General features: G+C 43.4%; 1 pseudogene; it reads left to right on the plus strand.

Moving 5' to 3' along the window:
• LOC146811308 (uncharacterized) overlaps positions 1–9939 on the plus strand; it is a 37382-nt pseudogene extending 27443 nt beyond the window's left edge.
• The last annotated feature ends 222 nt before the right edge of the window (positions 9940–10161 follow it).

A 10161-nucleotide genomic window follows, 5' to 3' on the forward strand; every position in this document is an offset into this window, starting at 1 on the left:
TGTATAGTACACTATATTTAGAGTATATTAGTCGGTGCCTGCCGCTTAAAGAGATCTCCCTGGTCAAGGCACAACAATACTGCCCACATTTATCATCGATTAGCCTATGAGGTCCCTTTGCCATTCCAGGTGTGCCTTAAACATAGTAGGTCTCCTGGCTTCCTGTGCAGATGCATGAAGTTTTGCAACTAATGCTACAGGAGCATCTGTCTATATTAAAAGAGAGAGCGCTGGCCTGTCCACGGGGTTCCTGCATGTCATCTTCCAGGATGTCTCCAGTGCATGTTGAGCTCCATAGTATTGGAAACAAGTAAACACTGACGGCACATGTGCTTCAGTTGCAATGGACTCCCAACTATTGACCACTCCGCCCTGAAAATAATCCCCCATTTTGGATATTCCTAATACCTTTAGAGCCTGTAGCACCCCTTTCTCCCTTTCAACCGGAAACCAGAAGCACCATTCCAGTGGTACATGTGGGGAATACAATGAGGAGCCAACCTGATTTACCAGTAAATTCCGGCAAGCATATGTCGTAGAGTTTAATGAATCAAATAAACTATGAGGTCTCACCAGGTCATAGAATAGTGTGTGGTCTAGAGTGTAAAAATCTGCTGCATCTTTCTCTGTATAAAAGTGTGGTAAATCGTGCGGGCCATGAAGCCAGTAATGCGTATGTGAGCACTGTGCCGCCTTATAATATAGTTCTAGGTCTGGCGCATTCAGACCCCCCATATCAGCAGGCAATGAAAGAATTTCCCCCTTAACCCTTGGATGCTTTCCGGACTAAGCCAATTTAATAAGTAAGGAGCACAGAGCCACGAACAATGTCCACAGCAGAAGCATCGAAATATTCTAAAACAAAAACAGGAACCTGGGGAGTGTTACCATTTTCATCAGAGCAATACGCCCCATTACCGACAGTGGCAATTTGATCCACCATTCAATATCTTCTTCTAGGCCAGGGCCTGGGGTGCAGATCTCCCGCCAAGCCTGACTGCCTGGAAACAAGAAATAGACTGGTGTAGTCAGACTGAGAAGGTTATATATCAAAGCAGAGGCTGTAATAGGAAGAGGGGGAAAGTGTGGGTGATGTGGGACGTGTATAGTGGGTATTAGCAGGGTTACCTTGGAAACTGGGAATGATCCTCTGTTTGTCGACACGCTCTCACTCACAGGCCCGGATAGGGTATTCCTTAGGTGAACCCAGCCCCTGGGTACCTTGGTGCTCGGGTCCAACAATTGTTGATGTGTCAAAACCTGTGTTTAATGTTCGATGGATGAACATATGTATTGTAACCGAGCAAAATGTTGAATAAACAGAATGTTTTAAAAAAATATATATATATATCTTCTTCTAATGTGTGTAGAGCTTTCTCATAGTTGTCTAACATAACTATTGCAGGATCAGTGTGAATTTGTATGCTCAAGTATCTTACTGAGTCCGCCTTCCACTCTAACGCTAACTTTGGGTCCAATGGAGCTTTAGTGGGTATCAGAGGGAATATGATATACTTATCCCAATTCACGCGGAGTTTAAAAAGGCCCCTGAATCAAACTACCTCCCTGAGTATAGGGGAGAGATTCCTCTCTGGGTCACAAACATACAGCAGCATATCATCCGCGTATGCCGACATAATAAGGCTATAGCCAGGAATGCGCAAACCCCTGTGCCCATGATATTCCCTGAGGGCTCATGCCAAAGGTTCAGCAACTAAGGCATACAATAAGGGCGATAAAAGGCAGCCCTGATAAGTACCTCTAGTAATTCAGGGGAGCCGTGCACGAGTTACCTGTACAGACTCTGGCAGATATGTATATAACACCGTGACCAAACGCAAAAATACTTTGCCCACTCCAATACCACGAAGCACCATTTTAAGAAACGCCCACTCTACAGAATTGAAGGCTTTGTCAGCATCCAAGAAGCCCGCCGAAGACCTCACCGCCGGGTCAATGCTTTGTATAACACCTAACAACATTCTAAGGTTATATGTGATACTATGGTCTCACACAAATCCAGCCTGCTCAGGGCTCGCAACAACATGTACGATCGGAGCAAGTCTATTCGCTAGAATTTTGGAAAATAATTTAGTGTTCACATTTAATAATGATAAGGATCTGTAGGAGGAGCTATTATGGGGTCGTTTGCCTGGCTTCAGAATAGTTACAATCATAGCTCCTCTCATTAAAGGTGGCATCACATCGGCCTTTACCATCTCCTCATAGAGCATGATCAAATGAGTTATAAGGAGGTCCTGATAGATCCTATAAAAGGCCACCAAGAGGCCATCTCTTCCAGGTGCTCCTGCGACGTGCATACTTTTAAGTGCAGAGTAGATGTTCCAGGTGTCTAGGGGTGCCATAAGACACTCCCTCTGTTCAGTAGTGAGCTATGTTATATGTATATGCTCCAAGTAATCCCGAATATCCCCGTCATCAGGGGTAATTTGTGAGCTGTATAGCTGAGCATAATATCTACAGAACCTTTCAGCTATGTGGTGTGCATCATGAAATGGCTGACCATTTTTATCCTGAACTTCCATTATTACTCCTGCTTCTCTTCTAGGTCGCATTAAGGCCGCTAGAGTAGCACCGGCCACTCTCTCTCCCCATACACTCTCCAACCGTGACATTTGCATTTGCCAAGGTGTTTTACCTCACTATCCGCAGTCTCATGATATTCGTCTAGCTTTACCTTAATGTCAGTTATTAGTTGAGGGCTCCCCAAGTGTTGATATTCAAGCTCCATCCCAGCAATATCTTTTTGCAAACTTGATAATCTGCTTTGTAATGTTCTGAGCACACCAGCATGTTTTGAAATTGCAACACCCCAAATGTAAACTTTAAAGGTTTCCCAGACTGTGGCAAAGTTATCTACACTGCCAACATTGTTCTAAAAAAGCTCCTCTATGGCTTGGGCTAATCCTGCATTAAATGCCAAATCTAGCAAGGAATACGGTGGAAATCGCCAAATAAACACAGCTTGTTTGCTGGAGCAGAGTACTAGATCCAATAAGACGGGTGAATGATCCGAATAGGTTCTTGGAAGGGGGTCACATTTAGTTACAAAGGAGGCCAGGCTTCTTGATAACAACCAAAAATCAATACAGGTGTGAATGTCGTGGGCAGTAGAATAATGCGTGAACCCTGTACCGCTTGGAGAACGGTGTCTCCAAATGTCTGGTAGACCCATGTGCTCTGCTATGTCTGCAATAGCCCTAGCCATTACCGAGGGTTGGCGAGGAAGACCTTTTAAGCGGTCCCGTCCCGATCTAAAATACAGTTAAAGTTAAGTGCATGGTAAAAGTGCATATCGTCGTGATTGGGTCCATGTACCCCAACCAGTAGTAGCGCAAGCCCATCCTTATGACAGTGCTCAATTCAAAATCTACCTCCCGAATTAGCACAGACCTCCAGCAATGTGATACCAGATTTACTGTTAACCCAATAAGGATACCACGGGCATGTGAGGTAAAGCCAGCTGAGCAATAGTGTGCCTGAAGTCTGCATTGTGTCAAAATTCCGCTATTTTGTGTCTCCTGCAATACAGCAATATCTACGTCTCTTTAGACATGCCACAACTTTACGTAGCTTTATTTGGTAATTTACCCCCCTTACATTCCATGTAAGCATCCTGATCCTTGAGCAATCGTACTGTCCAGCATCAGTGTGTTCTACGTCACCCATATCACCCCATGACAGCAAGGACGACGAGCGTGAATAACCAGCTAAGATATAGCAACATTTTTCAATAGTAACAACATTACAGTAACCCCATTAGAAAACCTACCCACACCATGCAAACTCTAACTTGGCATAGCAATATGAAATCCTACCCTTGTCCCTCACAACTGAACCCCAAGGTAAAAAACTAAAAGCTAAACTCTACATGTTGTGGAGCACACAGAGGGGTGAATGTTACTGGCTAACCATCTCCATGAGAAGCCCAGTCCTTTTAAAAACAATATAGTCCGTTAACAGAACACCCATCGTAAAATTCAAGGAACGTTTAGAGCATTCCTTGACACCCCTGTCCCCACATCCGTAGAATAAATGCAAGCATTGGAAGAGAGGTGTCCCACTATACACCCTGTAGGGGCGGGCCTCTAAACTCTCCCCGCTTCAGGAATCATCATGCGGCAAGAGCACAGCCAGCCACTTAGTAAGAACAGTCTTGTCAAGTACTCAAGAACAAAGCCAATGTCAAATTATCGTTGGCCACACTCTGGGGCAGATACATCGCCATAAGCTATTCTGCTTGTAGGAATGCCAGTGTATGTGACCGCCTGCACTTAGCTAAAAGCAAGGAGCTTACAGAAGCCCCAACGTGCATCTCGCCGAGATCGCTCCGACCCGTAGGATACTCCAATCAAGAAATTATTGTTCCTCTGGATCCAATGATTAGTCCTGCATGCCGGAGGGGTTTCTAGGTGATTCCCGTTGAGAGCCATCGCCTGCCCTTCATTTAAGGACCTGGAGAACCTGTTTCGAGTTTGTGAAAAAGTATGGCCGTCCTTCAGAGAGTATCCGCAGCTTGGCTGAATATAGCATACTGTATTCTAGGTGAAGTTCACAAAGTTTTCTCTTAACTGGAATAAATTGACGCTGTGCATCTTGGACTTGCTGTGTTAAATCAGGGAGTGGACATCTCCATGCCTTCATAAGTCAGTGTCTTCAGTTCCCTTGCCTACCTGAGAGCAGCATCACGATCTCTATAGTTCAGAAGCCTCACAATTATTGGATGGGTATTGGTGACCCGGACCAGTCTAGACGCCAAGGAGCGATGGGCGCGCTTTACCATGAAAATATCAGTAAAACATCTTTCTGCCCAACAGCGCTATTAGGAGTTGTTCTATATACAGTTCCATATTGTCAGTCTCTGCCTTTCCTACAATTTGTACGTTATTCCGTCTAGAGCAGGCATCCAGGTCCTCAGTTTTTGCCTGCAGTGTATTAAGCATTTTATCCAGCTTAGTTTGTGCAGACGACTCATCGCTTATTATGTCTTCAGCATCTGATACTCTTTTTTCCACAGCATCTAGACATTCTGTGTGTTTATCCAGTCTCTCCATCATTCTGTCCATCCGGAAGGAGAGGACATCAATTTTGCCACTGATTTTTGTTAAACTTTGCTACATCGCTGCAAGGATCTGTTTCAGATCCGAGTTTACAGTGGTATCATTGGACTCCGAGCCAGATTCCACGGCGTTAGTGTCAGACTCCTTGTGTCTGGGGGTCTTGCGTGGCTTGAATTGAAGCTTGGATACTGCGATTTAACCGTTTTGCCCATGATGATGACTCTTAAAATCCACTATCGTATGGTCCGATGGTGAGCGCTAAAAATTAGGGCACAACCAGCCTCCCCCAGGTCTTCGAGCACACCAGTCGCAGTTGACTAATTAGATTATCTAAGCGGGGTATGTGCCCTGTTCCCGCTTATATCAAAGAGTAACTTGCAAGGCAAACTTTGGTGTATATCTGAATCGCAGAGTAAAGGTCGTCAGTCCCCTTAGGCTATGGGGGAACCGGGGCTATAGAGAAGACTTCATTGCATAGGATCCACACTGAGCAGAGCGATGTTTAATATCGTCAGAGGCTCCCATGCGGGCCGCAATCACAGCAGTAGTCAAGCAGGGAGTCCCTGAGGCACCAGGCACCTGGCACCTGGAACCACTCTCTCATTAGGGAATGCCTCTTCGGCTCAGAACCAATAAAGTCTGCTGCAGTCTTACGTAAGGCATTTCTCCTGTTATCTGCTTCGGTGAAGGGGCTACCCATCATGTCACCTCCGGGCTGTACAGTAGACCGGGCACAGCAGATCGATACTCACTGCAACAGTCTCTCCGGGGACTGAGACCACGCTGAATGCCAGGCATGAACCCCGGTCTGCCTTCCGGGGAGCCAGCCGCTAAGGCCGCCAATCTTGCAGCAGCCGCCAACCACACATTTAATCATAGGAAGTAGTCCCGTGGCCGCGTACTGTCCCGTTGAGTGGTGAGCAGAGCCCTCGCATCTGCCCAGGCACTGACCGCTGTCCAGGTGAGCAGGGGTAAATTTAGACAATTGTCTCCAGGATAATCTCAGATAGTGTGCTGGGCTCACAGAGGTTTGCTAATTAGCGGTCATCTTGGAGCCAGGCAAGCTCCACCCCCCACCTAGAGACATGTTTAGCCATGTTATATATACTACCACTACTGGTGGCCTATTTCATTTTTTACTTGTTACATCTATGTTACAGATTGGAGATTACTATGGACTCCGTCACATGATAACACACAAAGAACTCTCACTTTGAGATCTACTAATTTAGGTAAGACCTGTGTGAAAAGAACGTCTACAGATAGACTTTTGTTTTAACTTATACCGGTTTTATTCATGCCTTCATTAAAACTGCTCTCTCTGTTTAGTCGGGAAATCTACTCTATTTCTACATGTCTTTGCGCCAGTACTTGAGGATGTCTAAACCCTCTATTACTTTATTGGTAAGCTCTTCTAACTTTTTTATCGAATTGAGAGTGTAGTGTTCTTCTTTACTTTTTAACTATGACACATTTTTCTCTTACAGTGAGCAGATCATATAACAACCTAAATATACGACACATTCTAACGGTTTGCGCAGCCCACCACTGTTGACTCCATGTAAATTGAGTTTTACAGGATAAGACAACCATTTTTCTCTTGGGATTTACTAGACCCATACGAATCTCTTGTGTTGACAACTGCCAACTTATCTTTTCTTACTAGTCACACGTCTTACTATAGAACACGGTGTGATACATCATTGTTTTAGAGGCCCTGCAGCAGACACCTACCGACCATGTTTGGATTCTACTACTTGGACTCATGATCTATTGTTTCTAATATATGAGGTTGGTCTTTTTGGGCATGTGGATCTTTAACTTTAAAGACATTTACTCTCATTAAGGTTCTGAATACCTGCTGACACTTTAATATTACTGGTCTTATACTCCTGCTATAATTCCTTACAAGTCCTTTTCCCCCTCATACAGTGAGCTAATCTTATAACAACATGAGACCGTGACTTTTTACCATATTTCTCAATGGTCTGCGCAGCCCACCACAGTTGATTCCATGTGAGTTTGAGTGTTCTCAGGATTTGACAGATGTTATTTCCATGGGGTTTGTTTGACCCATTGAATTTCTTGTGTTGAAAACTGCCAGGTTGTTTTTTCTTACTAGCAGCACAGTTTGACTTAATACAACATGTAATAGAACACCTTTGCTTGGAGGTGCTGCAGCAGACACTAACCAGCCGTTTTGGATTCCACTTCTTAGACTTTTGATTTTTCACATCTAATATATGAGGTTGGTCCTATTGAACAATTGGGTCTGTAACTGTAAAGACCTTATCTTTCTCAACATCTGTTTACGTTTTGATTTCACTGGTTCTACACTCATGCTATACATTCCTGGTGTTTGGAGACTCACACAAATTTGTCTTCTTTTTTCACCTTTGAGGATTCCTTTTCAACTGTCTTCCCATGTTGGTCTTACTATCACTATTTGGACTACGTATCATTTTGGATACTACAAATTGGAGATTGAACTATTTTTATCTTCTTGCTTGTCCCTTTTCTTCATTTTCAGTTTTCATTCTACATTCTTCTTTTCTCTTTTATTTACCTTGTTCAAGAAATAACATATTCTAACATATACTTTATTTTTTGTAAACTCTCATGGCCTTGAAAAAGTCATTGTGGGACTAAACACGTGTAGGCTGTTTTCTGAAGAAAGAAACTGTGAACTTTTGATTGTACCGAAGATCATACAAGTTCTTATGCAAGATAATAAAGTGTACAATTGTTGTGAAAAACAAGTCCTTAAAGTGTGGACCTTATACTAATTTATAATAACATTTGAGTGCTTTGGTTTTACTCTGTAATAGAATTCATTATAGCTACCTATGAGGGTGTAGCGTCTGCCTATGCCGGTGTGGCAGCCACAATTTTCCTATTTCAAAAGCGCTATGCGACATGGTCTGTACCAACAGACAAAACAGTATGTTCTTAGCTTTGACCTCTACCAACAAATTAAACGTTCCTCCATTGTGTGCCTACCGCAGACATCTCTCTTGGTTTCAAACAAACCGCTCCAATGCATGTACCTAGATCATTGCAGTCCTCTAAATGCAGATGGTGTGTTTAAATTCATTCTATTTACTGTAGAAGCTTGCTCCAGATTCCTATGAGTGTGGCTACTATGATCAGCGGAGGCTCACACTGTTATTGAAGATTTGCAAGTCTTCATCTGGACACATGCAGTAGCTGCAATCCACTCAAACCAGGGCCCTGCTTTTGCCTCTAATACATACCGGGATACTATGGGAAAGCTGGGTGTGGTTGTGAATTATTCCTTGCCCTATCATCCTGAGGGAAATTTGATAGTGAAGAGGAAGAGCCGTGACCTAAAGCAGTCCTTAAAAGCTGGAGTATTAGGCTCAGGTCGTAGTTGGATCCATCGCTTGTATGGTAGCCAGAGAGCATTAAATAATCTGTCCAGGTAATCTTTGGGTGGCCAGACTCCATGCGAGATCTTGTTTGCAATAAAAATGTACGTTCCAGATCTTGACAATCCTGGTGCAGTGGCGGCAGATACACCTTTTGACATAAATGAACATTTCGCTGCCTTACAGGAATAACAAAACTTCTGGAATGAGTGGTCGAAAGACCCTTCTGAAAAGCCTGCCATTGATTGAGTGAAGGAGCAACCAGCACCTTCTGGCTGGATTCCAAAAATTGGGGATCTAGTTTGAGAGAAGACTGCAGTAAAGAAGAAGTTTTTCCCATCTTACTATGCACCGGTGCCAGTCGTTGGCATACAAGGTACAAGAACTGTGATTTGGCGTGGACCACTTGTTGGTTGTAAAGACAAACAACTTGTCTCCATTGATCAAGTAAAATTGTATCATGTGGCTAGTTATACACAGTAGGCCACGAGGACTCCTGGGTAGTTCCCAGACCCCTCTCACTACCCTACTGGAACTTCCTCTAGAAATTTTAAGAAACACCAATGTTGTTTCCCCCCGGCGGGGAGGGCGGAGAATGAGCGCTTGTTTATTCCTGTTACCGCCACTAATACAAACCATACATTGAATGTGAGTATACAGCTAGCTTCTTCTACTTATAACAACACAGTTGTTTATGATGAATTACCTTTGGTGGTGTCCACCAGTTCTCTTCTGCCAGCTACAGCTCTTGTTTTTCAACAGAATGCCTCTGGTTACTTCGTCGATATTGATGACTTCTCTACTGACTCTTCTGATTCTTCACTACATGGTGTACGTGATTTTCTTCTTTAGCTGAAACACACTTATCTGAACCCTCCATGGCTGTACATTTGGATACCCATCTTATTGCTTTTCCTGCTTCTTTGGATTGGATTTGTGACTGTTTTCTTCTTGACAATAAATGGACACTATCTTCTAGAACACTCTACTGCAGAACTGGTAGTCGAGGGGCTGAAACCACATTCGTCTTCCCACAAAGTGCAAAGAGTCCTGTCCCTCTTGAACATTTCTGCTTTTCCAGTACTTGAAGGAATTGTTTGGGATGAGGTCCCAGTGGTATTATTGGTCCTACAGAGACACTGCAGATTACTTACGTCTTTTAGGGTGCAATGGGTGACGTGATTACCCCTGGATATATTTCTGACGATTGGGATGTAAAAACTGTTACATCAATGTTCTTAGAAGCCGAATATTATGCTGTATTTGAAAGTGAAGATTTGCATCTTAACTCTGCTATCTATGGAGAAATATTTTGTTAGCGTCACTATGCACACCATTATTTACACAGAACTAGTATTCCACATACAATTTTCAATTTTACACAATGAGAGCATTGCCTGACCCCTCCAGTGGGTAGCTCCAAAACATATATGGACAAGTTTGCAGATTTTTCAGGGCATAGTCCTTAAGATCCTGTTTGTTTTTATTTTAACCTTACCTCCGCACATGGAAAAAATATGCTTACCCAAACAAAATTGACTTATTTGAATTTTTTGTTTCCCAACTAGCCCTAAAAGGCTGTGACTATTGGAAAGACACAATTGATTTCAAATCAGTTTGGGGCACAAAGCATTGGTAACTTCAGGATACTAACTCTTTGTTTAGAGCTTGCTTGATTCCAAAGTAAATGC

The sequence above is a fragment of the Triturus cristatus genome, chromosome 7 (assembly GCF_964204655.1).
Source record: "Triturus cristatus chromosome 7, aTriCri1.1, whole genome shotgun sequence".
In the NCBI taxonomy this organism is placed as follows: Eukaryota; Metazoa; Chordata; class Amphibia; order Caudata; family Salamandridae; genus Triturus; species Triturus cristatus.